Source organism: Globicephala melas, chromosome 3 (genome assembly GCF_963455315.2).
Source record: "Globicephala melas chromosome 3, mGloMel1.2, whole genome shotgun sequence".
NCBI classification, from domain to species: domain Eukaryota; kingdom Metazoa; phylum Chordata; class Mammalia; order Artiodactyla; family Delphinidae; genus Globicephala; species Globicephala melas.
This window is the reverse complement of record NC_083316.1, coordinates 125,336,647-125,354,024: the sequence shown is the minus strand read 5'-3', so window position 1 is coordinate 125,354,024 and position 17,378 is coordinate 125,336,647. Positions and strand designations below refer to the sequence as shown.

At 43.5% G+C, this 17,378-nt stretch overlaps 1 protein-coding gene across 7 annotated transcripts in view; it reads right to left on the bottom strand.

The window, feature by feature from the left end:
* The window catches only part of ARHGEF37 (Rho guanine nucleotide exchange factor 37), a 74,896-nt gene that overhangs the window by 48,528 nt on the left and 8,990 nt on the right, over positions 1-17,378 (bottom strand). Inside the window, exons 1-2 of one of the 7 annotated variants that reach the window (XM_060296432.2) lie at positions 7,592-7,821; positions 419-583 (exon numbers count right to left, since the gene is read on the bottom strand). The exons of 3 other annotated variants lie outside the window; for them this stretch is intronic. The gene's annotated coding sequence lies outside the window, so the exon portion shown is untranslated. Of the gene's footprint in view, positions 1-418; positions 584-6,718; positions 6,943-7,362; positions 7,822-17,378 lie in introns of those variants that run through there. 3 more of the 7 variants (XM_030847366.3, XM_060296431.2, XM_060296433.2) reach the window with 3 other exon arrangements.

Genomic DNA, 17,378 nt, shown 5'->3' with positions numbered 1-17,378 from the left:
TTTATTCAACAAATATTTGGAGTAGCTATTTCATGCCAAGCATTTTTCTGGACTGTGAGGATACAAAGTTAAAGGCGGGAAAAAAAGGGCTCTACAATAAAGATAGGGCATTTAATTTTTGTTTCTTGTTGTTTTGTTTTATTTAGGGTTCTAGGGCTCTAGGGTTCTTTCATTTTTGTAATTTTATTTTTTTTATACAGCAGGTTCTTATTAGTTATCTACTTTATATATATTAGTGTATATATGTCAATCCCAATCTCCCAGTTCATCCCACCACTTTCCCCCTTGCTGTCCATATGTTTGTTCTCTACATCTGTGTCTTTATTTCTGCCTTACAAACCGGTTCATCTATACCATTTTTCTAGATTCCATGTATATGCACTAATATATGATATTTGTTTTTCTCTTTCTGACTTACTTCACTCTGTATGACAGTCTCTAGGTCCATCCATGTCCATGTCTCTACAAATGACCCAATTTCGTTCCTTTTTTATGGCTGAGTAATATTCCATTGTATATATGCACCACATCTTCTTTATCCATTCATCTGTCGATGCGCATTTAGGTTGCTTCCATGACCTGGCTATTATAAATAGAGCTGCAATGAGGGTCTCCCTGGTGGTGCAGTGGTTAAGAATCCGCCTGCCAACGTAGGGGAGACTGGTTCAAGCCCTGTCCAGGAAGATGTCACATGCTGCAGAGCAACTAAGCCCGTGCACCACAACTACTGAGCCTGTGTTCTAGAGCCTGCAAGCCACAACTACTGAGCCTGTATACTTAGAGCCCGTGCTCTGCAACAAGAGAAGCCACCGCAATGAGAAGCCCATGCACCGCAACGAAGAGTAGCCCCCGCTCACCACAACTAGAGAAAGCCTGCACGCAGCAACGAAGACCCAATGCAGCCAAAAATAAAATAAATTTTTGAAAACATAGTGCTGCAATGAACATTGGGGTGCATGTGTCTTTTTGAATTATGGTTTTCTCTGAGTATATACCCAGTAAGGATAGGGCATTTAAAATATCTGGTTATTTGCTCCAAGTTTTGCAGAGGGACTAAGTAAATGTTATGGACATCCTGATGATTTCACCCCTTTTAAGACAGAAGTAACAAGGAAAATGATACTGTGAACCTAATTCTGACCAATCAGAAGTGAATGGAGGGCTTCCCTGGTGGTGCAGTGGTTGAGAATCCGCCTGCCAATGCAGGGACACGGGTTCGATCCCTAGGCCAGGAAGATCCCACATGCCGTGGAGCAACTGAGCCCATGCGCAACTGCTAAGCCTGTGCTCTAGAGCCCATAGGCCACAACTACTGAGGCTGCATGCCACAACTACTGAAGCCCGCATGCCTAGAGCACGTGCTCCACACCAAAAGAAGCCACCGCAATGAGAAGCCCATGCACAGCAACAAAGAGTAGCCCCTGCTCACCGCAACTATAGAAAGCTCGCATGCAGCAATGAGGACCAAATGCCAAAAATAAATAAATAAATTTATATTAAAAAAAAGAGGTGGTTAGGGCTTCCCTGGTGGCACAGTGGTTGAGAGTCCACCTGCCGATGCAGGGGACACGGGTTTGTGCCCCTGTCTGGGAAGATCCCACATGCTGCGGAGCGGCTGGGCCCGTGAGCCATGGCTGCTGAGCCTGCGCGTCCGGAGCCTGTGCTCCACAACGGGAGAGGCCACAACAGTGAGAGGCCCACGTACTGCAAAAAACAAAAAACAAAAAACAAACAAAAAAAAAGAGGTGGTTACTCTTTAAAAAAAAGAAGTGAATGGAGACAGGGACTTCCCTGGTGGCTCAGTGGTTAAGACTCTGTGCTCCCAGTGCAGGGGGTCCAGGTTCCATCCCTGGTCAGGGAACTAGATCCCACATGCATGCTGCAACTAAGAGTTTGCATGCCACAACTAAAGAGCCTGAGTGCTGAAACTAAGGAGCACTTGAGCCACAACAAAGGAGCCCGCCTGCCGCAACTAAGACCCAACACAACGAAAGAAAAGAAAGAAAGAAAGAAAGAAATGAATGGAAGTAAGCAGATCCCAGAGGAAAGTGAAACCATCATCTTAAAAATTCTTTCAGAAGGCAAAATGTCATGGCAAGAAAAGATGAACATCCATCAGGCTCCCACCCCAGGTTACAGAGAGAGGTCAATTTAAACATTTAAGGGGAAAAAAAGGAAGCAAAACCTCTAGGGATTAGGGTTCATGGGAAGACTGTTGAAGATGAAGTTAAACATCATGCTAACAAAAGACCCTGTTGAAGAATAAAGGGAGGAAATACCTATGGAAATGAGAATGGCCACACAGGGATCCTGGCTAACGAGCCTCGTTTATAAAGATACATACAAGAGGGGCTTCCCTGGTGGCGCAGTGGTTGAGAGTCCGCCTGCCGATGCAGGGGATACGGGTTCATGCCCCGGTCCGGGAAGATCCCACGTGCCGCGGAGCGGCTTGGGAGCCTGTGCTCCGCAAGGGAAGAGGCCATGGAAGTGAGAGGCCCGCGTATGGCAAAATAAATAAATAAATAAATAAAGATACATACAAGAGTCAGAGTGGTGGGTCCTGTACAAAGAGCTTCCAGAACTCTAAAACACAGAAGCGTCTGGGATTAACAAAATTGTAAGAATAACCTCCACAGCTCTGCCCCTACTATGACTGCCAACTAAATTTTAACATTCATGTTCAGAAAAAGTAAAAAATAGGCACTCCATTTGATGGCTTTGCTTTCCTCTTCTTAGCCCTAAAGAGTGACTGCAGGGGTCACTATGAAGGTTAGGAGCCTAGATCCTGGAGGCAGAAAACTTGATTTCAAATTCTGATTCTGCGATCAATCAGCTGGCTTTCCTGGGATAATTATATAACCTTCCTTATAAGGTTGTTATAAGATTTCATATGCTAATCCATGTAAAGTGTATAGCAGAGTGTCTGCTACGTGGTGAGCTTTCAATAATGGTAGCTGTTGTTTTTGTTACTATTACTGTTAAACTGGAAAGAGTAGCATGACCGTGGATCAGAGGGATGAAGTTGTCTAAGGACACTTGGCTGATCATATTCAAGCAGATGGTGAGAATAGTTAATCATGATGATAATAAGTAATACGAACTACACAGCAGAGCCTAACTGACAATGCAGCTAATAACAAAGAAGTGGAGCTGAGAGATGGAGAGACCATGAGACTAAGCCCTGATGGCATTACTTAATCCAACCATGATGGAGACTGATTCCCTTCGGATTTTTTTTTTTTAATGTGAGCTAACACATTTTCATTCCCCACCACACTTTGGCCTAAACCACTCTGAGTTGGGTTTCTGCCACTTGATTAAAACAGATGGTCTATCAGCCCTTGGAAAGACCATCTGTCTATGAAACAGACATCACTGAGAGCCAGAATAGGTTAACAGAAAAAAGACAAACAGGTCATGCCAGACTATCCTCATTCCCTTAATGAAAGCTGACTAGATCAGTAGATCAAAGGAATACCACAGGCTAGTGTAACTGGACTAGGAAGGTACTGCTGGTCTCTCGTGACATCCTTACGAATAAGGAATAAGATGAGGTAATGGAATAAGATGTGGCGATGGGGAAGCAATAGGACAATAATATGGACTAAAAACTGACAAAATACCAAATTCAAAGAGTGTTGGTCAGTGTCAACCTCTGGGATCTGCCCTGTTTCATTAAGGATAGCCATTAGTTCTTTCGGTGCTTCCCATCTCTAAGACCACCTGAACCTAAATCTCCACCTTTTTTTTTTTTTTTTTTCCCACCATTTTTCTCCTGAATCAGCACAACAGCCTCCTGACTGGATGCATACACAGCACCAGAGTGGTCATTCAAAAACATAAAATTGACTGCTTTATTCCTCTGTCGAAACCCAGACAAGTCTTCCCTGAAAGTCATCCCCCTTCCAAAGAACCACTCCTTTCCCCCAATAATTATGTTTCCTATTCAATTTGTTTTACTGGTTCATTCAATAGAGCAGAAGCTCCACAAGGGCAAAGACCATGTTTCTTACATTCATCAACGTATCACCTAGTGTCTACTCTAGATCTAGCACATAGTAGATGCTCAATTAATTGAATTAATGAATGAATGGCACAGATGAACACTGGCAGAATAGTGATCAAATTGCCAATGACACTGTTACAAGTGGAGTTAGACACACAACTCTTGGAAGCCACAACAAAGTTTGAGGTCAGCTAAGAGACAGAAACTCCCCTTGAATTTTATATAACTGTAATTATATAGTATGTACACTTTTTTGTCTGGCTTCTTCCTTTCAACAAAATTATTTTGTCATTCATCCATGTTGTAGCATGTATCAATAGTTCATTACTTTTTATTGCTGTGTAGTATTATATTATATAAATATACCACAGTTTATCTATGCACTGGATAAAAAATTGGTTGCTTCCTGTTTCTCAATTACAATAAAGCTGGACCTAGGAATGCAATGCTTATTTTTCATTTCTTTTTTTTTTTTTAGGAATGCAATGTTTAGATCACAGATAGGTATATACTTTTAAAAGAAAATGTCATACTTTTAAAAAGTGGTTGTACCATTTTACTTTCCCACCAACAGTGTATGAGTTCCGGCAACCTGGTCAACACTTGAAGTGTACACTTGATGTACACTTGATGTAGCCAGTCTTTGTATGAAGTTTTATCTGCTTGTGGTTTTAATGTGCATTTCCCCAATGATTAATGATCTTGAACATCTTTTCAAGTGCTTATTTGCCACCAATATATTCTCTTTGGACATCATGGGTTTTATGTTTGTTTGCTTAAATTACAAAGGAGGACTTCCCTCTGCCCTTCCACTGCAAGGGGCGTGGGTTCAATCCCCGGTTGGGGAAATAAGATTCTACATGTCATGTGGCACAGCCAAAAAAAAAAATTACAAAAGAGGCTCTCACTGATTACATAACTAGACAAACAATACAGAAATGTATAAATAATTAATAGTCTCCTACCCCCCAACACACACATAGGCAACCAGAGGTGCACAAGAACCACCAGGAGCACTTATCAGGCATGCAAATTCTTGCCCCCACTCTTGGAAGATTCTGATTCAGTAGGTCACAGATGGGGCATTTTGACAAGCCCCTAGGTGATTCTGACACAAGCGATCTGTATATTTCTTAAGAAAGTCTGCTCTTACTATTGTCCTCCTAAGGAATAGTTGAAGGAATGAAGACAGTGAGTCTGGAGAGGCAAACGCACGGAAGGGGTACACGGACTGCCTTCAAATAAGTAAGAGCCTTTGTCTAAGAGAATGACTGTGTGTGCTCTCTGTTGTCCCATGGAACACCAAGAGTTTGGAACCTAAAGATCAAATCAAAAAAAACTTTCTGGGCTTCCCTGGTGGCGCAGTGGTTGGGGGTCCGCCTGCCGATGCAGGGGACGCGGGTTTGTGCCCCGGTCCGGGAAGATCCCACATGCCACGGAGCGGCTGAGCCCGTGAGCCATGGCCGCTGAGCCTGCGCGTCAGGAGCCTGTGCTCCGCAATGGGAGAGGCCACAACGGTGAGAGGCCCGCGTACTGCAAAAAAAAAAACAACTTTCTAAGAGAGCTACTGTGAAACAAATTTAGGCAACAGAGCTAGCAAGGAAAGGAATGTGCCAAAATCACCAAGCTTGCAGAAAAAGGACTTCTCTGGGTTGAGAAATGACTGTTTGAGGTTACGAAGACAGAGGGCAAAAGACGTTCCAGACATACACATACACATTCTCTCTTTCTTTTTCTCTCTGAGGAAAAACTGCCCCTTATAAATACACAGAGAGGAATGTAACCACCAGACAGGTAGTGTGTGTCTTAACCCAAATTAAATAACAGCTATTTGCCCTAAGCCATATTTCCCTGTCTCTATTGGCAAGGCCTAAAACGGTAGGGAAAGGAGACAACACAGTATTTGGTAAGGGCAGTTCCTTTTATAGATAAGTAGGCCTGCCCAGGCCCTCTCCTCATAATTTTGGATCCATCGATTTTAAAGAGCTTAAGCCTGTCAATAAGCAACAGGCTTTGGACAATTAAGCTCAACAAATGCCATTTTGCTTCAGTTACAGCACCCAAAACACCCCCCCTCCCTAATCAGTTAAATAAAAAGCCATTTATTTGTTCTAGAACAGAATCAACCAAGGCACTGTTTACCACAGCAAGCTGCTGATCCAAGAGGGATATGAGCCAACTGCCAAGTAACTCCTGTACCCTGGCAGAAACTCAGCTGAGCCTCCATCTGTGGGCAAGATTAGGGAGGCGCCCAGGTTCCCATGTATGTCCTTCTCTTTCCTATCATTTACAACTATACAGATGCTGGCTCCATTCAAAAGGGGCATGTGAGGCCCAATAATCTGTCCTTGTTAGAATGTCTGGTAGTTTCTACTTTCAGCATTTGACCCAGGGTCAAATATTGAGTGTTGGGCATTATTCTAAATAGGTGCACTCTTATTTAGGTTACTATCACCAAGGTATGTGCAGCCGCTTATAAGTCATAATAGGGCTGACTTTATATTTGCATGTTTTAAATTTTTTAATTTTTTTTTCTTTTATTTCGGATACAGCCCAACTTCCCGCAGGTCATCACTCTTTCTTAACTGGCATGGCTTTGACTCACTGGTTTGTGTGCGCCAGCCCTTTTATTGAGCACCTACTACGAGCGGGGCACTGGTCTCAACGTTCATCTGTAGTCCGACAACAACATGAAAGACGAAGCAATCTTACCTCAAGTTTACAAAGAAAACTGGGCCTTGGAGAGGTTAAAAAGTATGTCCAAAATCAGGCAGCTAGGGGCGTCGGAAGCTGTCTGAACTCAGAGCAGGAACTCATTCCTTCACCCGCCTCCCTTTACAGGAGCAAATAAACTGCTCCGAAACAGCGCAGCCTGAGTGCCAGCCTTCAGTCATTCCTTACAGCAGGAATGCTTCATCCTGCTGTCAAATCGGAAACTGTGTGCAAGATTATGTATGAACCCTGGGGAGGGGACCCAGACTTTTAAGGAGTCAGTGATCCCAAGAAGGTTAAGAGCCAGCACCTAGGCAGGCTGTCAGCTTCCCAATTCTCTAAGTTCCTGGCGCTCGCTGTCCAGGGAGCAGTGCGGCAGGGGTCGTAAGTTCTGGCTTCCAGTCCCAGTCTTGGCACTACTTCTCTGAGGGCTGTTGGCCCAGGCACCTCACCTATGGACCACAGATTTCCTTTCTCTTTTCCCCTGGCCTTGACTCCCTATTTATAATTATACTTTCCTTGTCAAGAATTTTTTTTAACCATTGTTTGTATTATTCCATTGTTTTAACGTATATGGAGTCATTAAAAAGTCGCCCCCAATGCTACACTGAAGCAGAGGGATAAACAATGACAGGCCAGCTTACCTCTCCGGGCCTCAGTTTTCCACCTGTAAACTGACCCGCTTGCATCAGCTGGATCAGGTTGCTTGCATTCCCAGTAGACTCAAGACACAAAGCTAGCTACTGAGCAACCCGGACCGGCGTCGTCGCTCCAGCGCTCCTCCAACCTCCCTTTCCGGATCTGATCAGCAGCTGTTTTCCCGCGACTCTCCCTGGCCCTATCCTGCCGGCCCAATCACCCGGGCAGACTCACCGCTCGCGCAGGGTGCCAGCTGCCGGAAGGAGCTCGACCGCCCCGGCGATTGCGCAGCCAGGGAAAGAAAGGCGCCGGTCTCCCGGCCCCACGCCGCGCTGTGACCTGCGTGCGCTGTTCCTAGGGAGGACGCGGGCGGGCGCGGCTCTGCCCACGCTGCGTATGTGCGTGTGCCGAGAGGGCGCGGCCCCGGCTCTCGCCTTTGTTAATTGTCCAACTGGAGGCAGGTTGTTTTCCACTGGACGCTCCCTGCAGTGAGTCCCAGCCGGGGTGGCCCGGCGACTGCAGCAACTGCCGTGCGCTGGCCCGCAGCCAGCGCGAAGCCTTGCAAGTGGGTGTCAATGCTGCGCCCGGTGACCCACCTACCCGCGACTTCTCATTTAGGCACCTACTCCTCCCTCGGGCTACTCAGCACCAAAACAGGGACCGGCAGTTAGGCCATCCGGTGGGAATGTTGACCCCAGGATCCCTGAATATCTGTGCTCCTTCCCGAATCACCAAACTTTAGGGCTGGACCTTGATTTTAATTCTGAGTGCCGGCTGCCCAGGATTTCTGGGTTCCTATCCTAGCTCTCTTGGGAGACCTGTGCGCAATCTTAGATAAATCTGCCAGTCTCCCTGCACCCCAGTTGCCTTTTCTATGACTCAGAGTAGTGAGTGGGACTCTGTTCTAGGCACCAAGTATTCAGCAGTCAACATAACAGACAAGGTCCCTGCCCCCTTGGGGCGTGTCTGATAATGAACACACACTTGAAAGTGATCATTACGAAAAGTATAGAAAGTTTCATATCAGGGCAACCAAATCTTGTTTATGGAGTGATAAATGGACTAGATTAACTTTTCTAAATCCTCCAATTCTAATATTCATTCTTACTCTAATTATGTGAACGTTATTACTATTATTAGTGATAGCACTAGTAATATTGCTTACTCAGTGCCAGGTACTGTACTAAACATTTTATTTGTATTTCCTCATCAATCAGATTCATAACTTTTCTAACGATAGGTATACCTATTATCATCCTCATTTTAGAGAGAAAAACTGAGGCTAGAGAAATGAAAGTAACTTGCACACTGTCACACAGCTACTCAGTGACAGGACCAGTACTCAAATTCAGACTGTCTGAGGCCTCAGGATGCTTAAGCACTACTCTACATGCATAAAAATATGAAGACCAGCATGGTGTTGTATCTTGAATGTGATGGATGAGAACAGTAGAAGAGGAGGGGGTGGTTTTAGTCTGTAGAGGAGAAAAGCAAAGGAAGTTGAGAGCTTTCTTAAAGAGCTGTTCATGGATCAGACTTCACATACATGAAATTAGAGGTCACTAGCATGGGGAAAGCTATAGGGAGACAAATTGCAAATATGTAAGGAAGAACTTATCTAACAATCAGAGCATTTCAAAAATGACATCAGTTGCCTGGAGAGAGTGAGCATCCTGTCACTAAAAGTCAGCATTCAGGGCTTCCCTGATGGCTCAGTGGTTAAGAATCTACCTGCCAATGCAGGGGACACGGGTTCAAGCCCTGGTCCGGGAAGATCCCACATGCCGTGGAGCAACTAAGCCCGTGCGCCACAACTACTGAGCCTGCGTGCCTACAGCCCATGCTCCACAACAAGAGAAGCCACCGCAATGAGAAGCCCGCGAACTGCAATGAAGAGTAGCCCCCGCTCGCCGCAACTAGAGAAAAGCCAGTGCACGGCAATGAAAACCCAACACAGCCAAAAATAAATTAATTAATTAAAAAAAAAAAGTCAGCATTCAACTAGAGAGGGTTATTGGGGATGCTTCAAAGAAGAGTCATGCAAAAGTTAAAGTTTAGGTGATCTCTAAATTTCCTTCTAATTCTGAAGAGAATTTGAGTCCTAGAGTGGTTAAGTGACTTGTCCAAAGTCACCCAGGTAATGAAGACCTGACCCCCAAAACAAGTCTCACTTCTAGATCAGACTTCCTGTTTGTGGGTGCGGGTCTTGTGAGTGCTCCGCACCTCACTTTATGCTCCTTTTGTGTGTGTGTGTAAGTGAGAGAGAGAGAGAGAGAGAGAGAGAGAGAGGGAGATAGAGACCACTTGTCCCAGGTGTCTGGAATCATCTGCTTTACCTATTTACTTTCCATTTCTAATATGTGTGTGCCCTTCTTCCTTGCTTGTGTTGAATATTCTGTGTTTTCAGATAGAAGTGTCAAACCTCCCGGGCAAATTACTATAATATAGGGGTTCAAGAGGAAGTGGAGTCCCTGCTTCCCTGGAGTACAATTTATTTCATAAGTTAAGGAAAAGGAGAAAAGCTAGATGATATTTTTATTTGAAACTGATGTTTCTTTGATTCTATTTTAGGACTATGGGTTATCTTGAGTTAAATTTCTAATGCACTGGCACTAATTCCCCATCTTTCATCCTAGTCACAAATATTTTGATAAGCAGAAATCTAGTTGTCAGCTTCAAAAGAGGCATTCTTTTCTCAGAGCTCTGGAGAGCTACTTGTTTGTTTTGACTGGAAACCTCTAACAAAGGAATCCAATTGCCTTTTGGGATTGATTTCTAGAACATTTACAAAGAAATGGATATCACCTTGTCCCCAGTGATACTAACTCAAAGATAAAAAGAGTTCCCCTTCACTTCTACCCTCAACAGAGTGATCAATTTTTTAAGTTTTTAAATTTTTAAATTATTTTGGCCTCACCGCGCAGCATGTGGGATCTTCCCCAGCCAGGGATCAAACCCGTGCCCTCTTCATTGGAAGTGCAGAGTCTTAACAACTGGACCACCAGGGAAGTCCTTAATTTATCTTTTAAGGAAATATATTTACCTCGTTCAAAATTTCAAAGTATACTGTCAAGGCTACAGCTTATTCACCTTTGGACTCCTCTCAGTGCCTGGCATATTGCCCTGTAGGTGCAATAAGTGATTATTGACTGGGTAAGTGAATGAGTGTGAATTAAGAAGTTGTGGAAGATAGAGAATAGTTCATTTAGGGTGGGGCAGCAGATATTGTCCCTGAGGTGCATGGGCTTAAAGGAAACCTAGACAGAACTCCCCGTCCAGGTGCACATTTCACCATGATTTTATCCAGAGATCTGTACTAAAAGCAGCAACATCAGACTCTTTTGGGTTGAGCATTACCTAAAGACTATGTACTAGCCAGTCTTTTGGTTGTACACAACAAAATCCGATTTTAGTTAACTGAAGCAGAAAAGGAATTTATTCAAAGAGTATCAGGGAGCTCAAAGAATCAATGCAGACTAGAAAACCAGGCTAAGAATACAGGAAGCACCAACGTAGGCTGGGTGGCCAGACCCAAAGAGGAAACCACGCCATAGGAAGGATGCTGCTGCTGGACACTGGCAATGCCCTGGGGATTGGGTGCCATAGCTGACCCAGCTGCCATCACTGCCACCAGATACTGAATACCACCACTTCCAGAGTAAATTTTACACATTGCCTGCTTCTCTCTCTCTCTTTTTTTTAATGTATTTATTTTATTTATTTTTGGCTGCATTGGGTCTTTGTTGCTGTGTGCGGGCTTTCTCTAGTGGCAGTGAGCGGGGGCTACTCTTTGTTGCGGTGCACGGGCTTCTCATTGCAGTGACTTTTGTTGCAGAGCACGGGCTCTAGGAGCCCAGGCTTCAGTAGTTGTGGCACGTGGGCTCAGTAGTTGTGGCTCGTGGGCTCTGGAGCGCAGGCTCAGTAGTTGTGGCGCATGGGCTTAGTTGCTCCGTGGCATGTGGGATCTTCCCAGACCAGGGCTCGAACCCGTGTCCCCTGCATTGGCAGGCGGATTCTTAACCACTGGCGCCACCATGGAAGCCCTGCCTGCTTCTCCTGACCCCTATCTCCAGAATCACAATCCTGGACGGATGGGCTAATCAGTCATGCTTGGGTCCCAAGCAGTCAACAATCAGGAAAGACTGATACCAGGGCCTTTTGGCTTCCATGAGTGAGATGTAGGGGCCTGCCTCACACCGTGGCCTGTTCCCCAAACTTATAAAGGCAATTTGGAGGCTGGACAGCCAGGAATATGACAAATGTCCACTATAAAGTCTTCTAATAATCTATAGGCCAAAACTGAAAGAATTAGGGCTTCCCTGGTGGCGCAGTGATTGAGGGTCCGCCTGCCGATGCAGGGGACGAGGGTTCGTGCCCCGGTCCGGGAGGATCCCGCGTGCTGCGGAGCGGCTGGGCCCGTGGGCCATGGCCGCTGGGCCTGCGCGTCCGGAGCCTGTGCTCCGCAACGGGAGAGGCCACAGCGGTGAGAGGCCCGCGTACCGCAAAAACTGAAACAAAACCAAAAAAAAATACCCAAAAAACACCAAAAAACCCTGAAAGAATTAAAGAGTATAATCTGTGTAAAATGCTTAATACAGCACCTGAGCTGAACTCTCAAAACCAGAAGAGGTGGCTGTCATACTTATTACTCAACTTGTTAAAATTTTAGCTAGTCAGAGAACTTCTTTACAGTAACAATATTTTCTTCCCAAGCATCTCCTTTTATTTCTTATTGGAATCACTTATAATTGCAGAGTTGAGCAAAGAAAGGTTGCAAAGGGGTAAACTGTGTCAGAAGTGTACTTAGCAGCACAGTGGGGACAGTGCCATGAGCATAATAAATCCAATTTATTTTTCTGATAAATTTTTAAGAAGACTGCCCACCTCTTTTAGAGTCTCAGTCTTGGGATCATATCTATTTTTTAATTTAATTCTATGAAATTTACCACTCTAATTTCTACAGTAATACTAAAAATAGGTGCTACTTACTGAGTACCTAATACATGCCAGAAATTTTTCATGGATTATTTCTAATAGTGATAGTCATCCTATATTATAGATATTATTTGCATCTTACAGATGAGGAAACTGAAGCTCAGAGAGATGAAGTAACCTGTCCAAGAGTACACGGCTCATAGGTGATAAGTGCATAACCAACTACTACTACTCCATATTTTCTCTCATATGGTTGCTTTCTCCAAAGATTCCCATCACCATTTTTTTAAAATTCTACTAAGTCCAAATGTATGTTTCTTGAATCATTTATTCATTCTGAGATTTTAAATTGTCAGAAAGACAAGTCAAGAAATTATTGGTTGCTGGGTCTTTAGCAGAATTAAACTTTTATCAGATAACAGGCTAGTGTAGTAACCTCATTAGCAACATATAAAAAATTTTATATCAAGAGTGTCTGCTTTATTGAGCCCATATTGTAAGCCAGATACTCTGCTAGTCAGCCCTAAAAGAAAAGTATTACCATCTTCTTTTTACAAATGAGAAACCTGAGATTTAGAGAGATTCAGAAACTTGCCAGGGGCCTTGCTGCTAGAAGTGGCAGAACTGGGACTGCAACCTCAGCAGTATGACTCCAAAGCCTGCATTTCTTCCAGTGTGTCATACCACCTCTGGGCCAGTTTGCTAATTTGTATTGAGAAACACCACTTAGTATTGATACTTCTTTTGTTTCTCTCCCTTCCTGGCTTCCAGAGGCTTCCCTGTGGGTTCCTGGCTCTTTGCATGTATAATAACCCTTCTAAGGACAGAGCTGTTCTCTCTCCCTTCCAGGTTTTCTGGCTCTTTCATCCCGTGGGCAAGACCACAACCTCCCCACACAGATCCGGCCTTGAGCTCTGGAATAGTCCTGTTCTTAATCTGTAGAAATATGTGGAGCCTTGGCTATGAAGCTTAGGAGAGTCCCTCTAAGTCTACTTTGCTGGAACTCCATCACTGATTAAGTGCCTTAGTTCTAGTAATTGGTTTTAACCCATTACCATCATGATTTGTTAGCCAAGTTTAGGGGAACTTACTTTGCTTCTACTGTACTCCTTGTATTAGTCAGTACCCCTTTGGTTCTAGTGCCAGAAATCCAGCTCATCCAGAAGCTATAGTGTCTATCAGAAGAAAAGACAATCTCTGCCTGTGTGTCTGTTCAAGAGATCAAACCCTCCAAAAAGCTGTCCAGCAGACTTCTTCTATATCATTGACTAGAATAGCATGTCCATATCTAACCATACCTAAACCAATCACTGACTGGCTTAGATGAATGAACATTCAACATTGGGCCAGCTCCCTTCTGAAGCATATAGTCATGTAGCCTTGACAAAATTGGAGTCTTACTGGGAAAGAGGAAAAATAAGGGGGAATATTCTTGGGTAGGCAGCCAACAGTATCTGCTGTAGGAGGAAGAGAGCAATTCTACAGGGAGCTTGGGGAGCCAAAGATAATGTAACCCGTCCTACTGAGTCTTTAAAGAGAATTTTTACCAAGCAGATAGGCATAGAAAGTTACGCCAGGTAGAAAGGACTACATGCAAAGGCATAACAATATGCAACTACCCTGTGTTTTTCAGAGACTGCAATCACTTCATTGTAACTGGACTGAATGATATACATTGGAGTGTGCAGTGACAGACAGGCTCCAGATCATGCAAGGCATGTATGCCACGCTAAGGAATTTATACTTTACCTGTAGGCGATGAGGGAGTCACTGAGGAATGGGGATAGCATGATATTATTAGAATTTTAGAAAGATCATCTGTCCAGAGAATGGAAAATGGATCCCAGAAGGAAATAAGGCTGGAGGGTGAGAGACCAGTTAGAAAATTGTACTTTTCAGACAGGGGAGAGATTATAGGCTTCAGATTAAGGCTGCAGTAGTAGTGAAGTAGAGGGCAGGAGGGTAAGAGTAAAATGCTAAAGAAATATCTATAGAATTTGAGGACACCTACAGGATGTGAGGATGGAGGGCCTATGCTGACTCTGAGATTTATGTTTTGGGTAACTAGATGGATGCTGGTAGCCTTCATTAAAGAAAAATCATCCTAGGGGACTTCCCTGGTGGCACAGTGGTTAAGAATCCGCCTGCCAATGCAGGGGACATGGGTTCAAGCCCTGGTCTGGGAAGATCCCACATGCCACGGAGCAACTAAGTCCGTGCGCTACAACTATTGAGCCTGCACTCTACAGCCCACGAGCCACAACTGCTGAGCCTGCAGGCCACAACTACTGAAGCCTGCATGCCTAGAGCCTGTGCTCGACAACAAAAGAAGCCACTGCAATGAGCACGCGCGCGGCAACGAAGAGTAGCCCCCGTTCACTGCAACTAGAGAACACCCGTGTGCAGCAACAAAGACCCAACGCAGCCAAAAATAAATAAATAAATAAATTTATAAAAAAACAAAAAAAGAAAAAGAAAAAGCTCCTAGAGAAGGAAAGGTTTGGGGACAAGTAATACAACCAGTTTGGGACTAGCTGACCCCTGTGGCTTATCCAAGTAGAGGTGTCCAGTGGGAAGATAGATGTAAGGTTCTGGGAGACAGAAGTTTGGCTTGGCAATATAGATTTGGGGATCACTGACATATCTACTGTACAGGGAGCTGTAAGAGTGAATGAGATCACCCTGGGAAAACAGGAAAGACATAAAAAGAAGAAGCCTAAGGACAAAGACCTGGTGAACACAGCCAAGCGGCAGGCAGAGAAAAGGAAGCCAGCAAAAAAGACTGAGAAAGAACAGTCAGATAAAGCTGGGAGGAGAGCTGGACTTTTATTAAACTTCCTTATGAACAACTTTCTTCAACTGCTGTGTTTCACCTGGTGTGTTTCACACCACCAACTCCTTTCAACTGGTGTATTTCACACCACCAAGTAAAACTACAATTGAAATATTTGACCAGTACCTTTTCAAATATTGTTTGAGTTATTGGAATATCAGATTTTTATTCATTGGTTTTTTGTTGGATGTACCCTCTGTCAGGGCAAAGCAATGCTTTCCTGGAAACTGCATGAGAAAGAAGTCTAGTGAGAAAAGGAAACTCCCTCTCCTGCAGTATGCATTCACCACCCTGGAGTATAGCCTCAAGGTCTTACTGCCACGTATTTAAAAATCAGCAATTGGGTGGGCAAGGGTATAACCAATTAGTAAGAGTGTGAGTTGACAAAACCTTTTTGACTCAGGAATTTCACTTCTATTAATTTATCCTATAGAAATCTACACACAAGTGCACAAAGATACATGCATATTGCTGTGGTTTGTGACTTCTAAAAAATCAAAGTGAAGGGATAGAAACAGCTCAAAAACTATCAGCAGGGGATAGTTAAATAAATTCCAGTATGTCCACACCATGGAATACTACACAACCAATTAAAAGAACAAGGTTTATCTCAAGGTACAGACATGTGGAGAAGTCCATGTTATAGATATAATATATTGTTAACTGAAAAAAGGCAGGTTTCAGAGCCATATGCTGAATATGTACATATGTAAATCTACATTATATATACATATATTCCATTCAATCATTCAACGGCTATTATTGAGGCAGGCACTGAGCTGGGGATACATTAGTGAATAAGACAAAGAAAGTTCCTGTCTCATTAAGCAAATGTTCTAGTGAAGGAATTAAGTCAATAAAAGAGTTATATATATATATATATATATAAAATTTTAGATACTAGTAAGTGCTGTGAAGGAAAATAAAGTAGGGTAAAGAGCTGAAAAGTAACTAGGTATGGTGAGCAGGTGAGTGTACGGGGCTATTTTAAATAATTTGGTCACGAAAAATGTTTCTAAGGAGAGAACATTTTAGCAGTGACCTGAATAAAGTGAATGAGCGTATTAGAGTTTTCCAGAGAAAAAGAACCAACAGGATGTGTGTGTGTGTATGTGTGAGAGAGAGAGACAGACAGAGAGAGAGAGAGAGAAAGAGAGACAGAGAGATTTATTTTAAGGAATTAGCTCATGTGATTGTGAAAGCTGGTAAATTCAAAATCTGCAGGGTAGGCCAGCAAGCTAAGATCCAGGGAAGAGTTGCAAAGAGTTCCAAAGGCTGTCTGCTAGAATTCCCTCTTGCTTGGGAGAAGTCAGTCTTTGTTTTATTAAGACCTTCAAATGACTAGATGAAGCCCACCCATATTATGGAGGGTATTTTGCTTTACTCAAAGTCCATCTACTTAAATGTTAATTTCATCCAAAAAATACCTTCATAAAAACACCCAGAATGTTTGACCAAACATTTGGGCATTATGGCCCAGCTGAGATGACACATAAAATTTATAATCACAAGTTCATCCCTTGTTAACTTGGCACACATATGCATCTCCTTAAACCATACCTGGTCTCCAAATAAAGACAATAACAAGGTCATACTTCCACCTACCATGACACAACCATCTTGTATACAATTTAAAACACACTAACTCTTTCCCCAGAGAGGAAACAAAGTCCTTGGGTGATGTTTACTCCTCTTGATAACCTGTAACTGCTTTCTGCCATGAGAAGTTGGCAACTCAGAAGAGGGCCTTTACCAGAACTTGACCTTGCTGGAACCCTGATCTCAGACTTCCAGCCTCCAGAACTGTGAGAAAATAAATTTCTGTTCTTTAAGATACCCAGCCTATCTATGGTATTTTGTTATAGCATCCCGAACTGACTAAGACTGGCAGAAAGGGAAATTGTTTTCAACCAGTGATGCAGGAATAACTGGTTATCCATATGGAAAAGACATACCTTTGTTTTCTTTTCTCCCTTATCCCCTCATCATGTAAATATAAGATGCACTGACTTTATATCATAGCATTCAAGTATTGTTAATGAGAAATAATGCAATGCTTGATCTTGTTCAGAAAGCACAATAGGTTTGCTCAAACTCCTGACACTTGCTTAGCCCCTCAAATGTTATTCTAAATTCCCCAACTCCAACTCTTTCCTGGGCATTTAACATTTGAATGTTCAGATCCAACTAGGTGATTCTGGCCCAGCACGATGCTTGGCTACAGAAGCCAGCTAATGCAACAGCAAATGATCA